Source organism: Cebus imitator, unplaced genomic scaffold, assembly GCF_001604975.1.
Source record: "Cebus imitator isolate Cc_AM_T3 unplaced genomic scaffold, Cebus_imitator-1.0 Scaffold138, whole genome shotgun sequence".
Lineage (NCBI taxonomy): Eukaryota > Metazoa > Chordata > Mammalia > Primates > Cebidae > Cebus > Cebus imitator.
In genome coordinates, this window is record NW_016107453.1 from 1,475,108 (window position 1) to 1,478,490 (window position 3,383).

Consider the following 3,383-nt stretch of genomic DNA (forward strand, 5'->3'; position numbering starts at 1 on the left):
TTCTTGCATTATTTTTCCATACAAACAAATGTACACAAAAGAGGCAACCACATATCCCCTGGCATATAGTGTATAAAGATGAATTTCAATGCTTCTCTTTGGAAGATTTAAATAATGTTCAGTCCTGAAACAGGACTTTAAAGAGATCCCTTTTCATTCACAGTCATGTAGAGTCAATGCTTCTAATTTTGGCCATAATCTCATTTTGTTCCCTTTGTCTGATCTCTCACTCCTTAAGTTGTGTCTGCTCCTGCCCTAAATCAGACCACATATCACAAAGGCAGCACAGGGATTTGTGGGTGGAACAATCCCAAGTTTCCTACTGAGCACTAGCAGTCCTGTGTGCTCACTGAATCCCTGAAGCTCAGAGAGGGATTAATTTTAGTCAGTGTTTGAGGTGAAAAGGAGATGTTGGGCATGGTACCATGCTTGCCATGGTAAGGCATGGAGAAGTGTCACATGGAAATGTGAAATGTGAGCATATCAATGTGAACTTGGTCTCTTTGAACCAATAGATGAAAGCATGCTGTTGACAGCATTGGAAGGTAATTTGGCTTCTAGTCATGAATTGTTGATCTCACCCCATAAAAATGCAACGGGGCAGGTGACCACATATTTTTATTATCTTTGGCATCATCAGCTTCTAGTCATCTCTTTATGTAAGTGTTTTCATTTTTAAATTAGTTTTGGCATCATCAGCTTCTGGTCATCTCTTTGTGTAAGCGTTTTCTCCCACAGGTAAATAAACTGACTCCAGCTGTCTGGCATGTCAACTCTTCCAATAAGCCTGATGCCTAGCTCTGATTTGGCTGCATACAAACCAAGCACTGTCTCGAACTAACACTTATTTTGACTTCCCATTTTCTAGGTCCGTGTTACACATGGAAGTTTCTCATGTGATTTCAATATATTTTTTATCCAATAAAGCAAACATTGAATCAGCACCTACTTGGAGTTAGTCAGACAAAATATAATGCAGTATTTGAATACATTTATAAAAATATATACTACTATCTTATGTATAAGAAAGGATTATCATTTCTCTGGGGATTTGAGATTTTAGAAGTGTGTATCTTGGGTGATTGATAACATTTTGTTAGCATTATCTGAGGTCAGGGCGTACACTGTGATCATCTTCTCAAGTCTCCTAAGATTCTTGAGACTAAATTTAGTGAAGTGAACAATAGATGGTTATAGGTTAAGCCATGATGTGAAACTTATTTAGAGGAGGAGGATGTAACCATTTTTCAAAGTGTTTATGCTTTGAATACTTTATTTCCGTTTAGTTGAGGTTTTCCCCCCTCATTTTCCTTTTGGTAGTTCAGTTATTCATTTTAGTTCAAAGCTAAGACTTTGGCACATTAGGAAAAGGACATAGAGAGTAGAGGAATTGTTACCAGAGGATTGGAGGCTAGTGGAAGGTTGAGAGGAAGGTGGGGATGCTTAATGGGTACAAAAAAAAAAAAAGAGAGAAAAGATGAATAAGACCTGCTATTTGATAGCATAGTTGGGTGACTATAGCCAATATTAATTTAATAGTATATTTTTAAATAACTTAAAGAATGTAATTGGATTGTTTTTAACTCAAAAAATAAACCCTTGAGGGGATGGATACCCCATTATTCATGATGTGCTTATTTTACATTCCATGCCTGTATCAAGACATCTCATGTATCCCCTAAATATGTATGCCTACTGTATGCCCATAAGAATTTTAAAAAAGAATAAAATTTTTTTTAAATGTGGAGGAATTAAGAAAAGAAAAATGAAAGGATATAGTGTGGTACCAAAAACTAAAGGAGTGACTATATTGAGGCCGAAGGACTTCTCAGAAGCAAAAAAGTCTAGATTCCATTTGGTTTGATGTTTCAGATAAGGCTTTGTCAATGTTTGCTTCTTGACTCATCTGGATAGGTCTAGTTAGTATTTAAATTCAATGCTAAAATTTACAGATTTAATTTAAATTAAATGAAAGTGAACTCACGTTTACTTTGTGACTTTTAACACTTACGTTAGTAATAGGCTTATCAACACTTTGATCCCAGTAGAGGAGACCAATAATTATTGAGTAGATCTAATGGAAATAATATAAGAGTTGAACTTCTTTAGTTGATTCTCTCAGATGTTCAGATATTCATATTTAGCCTAGGGAAAATATATTTGCTAAGTTTTTGTTACAGTAGCCACAGGAAAAAAACATTTATTCTCTCTCCCAAAGTTTTCTTTTCACATTCTTTCTGTTTTACTCAGTGACTCTCTGTCTCTATTTTTTTTCATGACTTGATTTTGTTGGTATATTCAGTTTGTCATTCATTCATTAAATGTGAGTGGAAGTGAAGTTCCATTAGAAGTTTAGTACAAACATGACTGGTTTATTTCTGGGTAAGCTCATCAACCAAAGTTGGAAAAAATTCCAAAAAATTATATTTGCTGGAAAATTTGCTAACAAGCTTGGATACTCAAAAGACTTGCTCACAATGTGGGATTTGAGGTGGGGGCCTGGGTGGAGAAAATGTAAAATATAATAAACACAACAGACACTCACTGGCATAAAACTTATTGGAGTGCATTAGGAAAACAAGTTATGAGGAAACTATGAAAACAGCTTTGTACTTTGTGAAGTGGAACATTTTAGAGATGCAGATTATGAAGATTGGAATTAATAGCAAAGACCCAAAGTGAGGTTTTTGTTTTAGTTCTGCACATGCACAATTTTTTCTTCATTCGAAAAGAAATTTTAGTTTGCAAACAGGATGACCCCTTAACAATCTAAGTATTTCATCTACATAGAGGATTAGTATAAACACTCGCCCTTTTATAGTGAAAAAAGGTTAAGCTAAAATGGAACGAATTGCATTTAGCTTATCTTTTTAAAATTAGAAGAAAAAATATAAATGAAACATTAGATTTTTTATTAAAAACATATTTTAGAATGTTTCTTTTTTCAGGTATATTTATTTTCTTCTTTCATTTGTTGACTTCACCGTGAACTTAAATAAGTTCTTGGCATGTTCTTGGTTTATTTGACTTTTGATTTAAAAAGGCAAGGGATGAATTTAAGTCTCTAAATTTGGAAGAAGTTTTTTGAAGTGAGGCCCTCTTAGCTTCCTGGAGGAAGCAACGATTAAATTGGCCCTTAGAGAAAGGGTACAATTTCAGTAACAAAAGGACTGGGTAGAGAGCCCATACAGAGGGGATGGGCTCCTAGAATGCAAGGATGTGGGTGAGAGCCAGCTCTCGTCAGGTGATGAGAGTAACCTCATGGTACAGGACACAGGCAAAGTGGAAGGTAAAGAAGGAAAGTTAGGCTTGCACACAAATGTTAGGATTTGGAGCTTTATTTTAATAATTGGCACCTAGTAGCTTTTAACAACTTTAAGTAG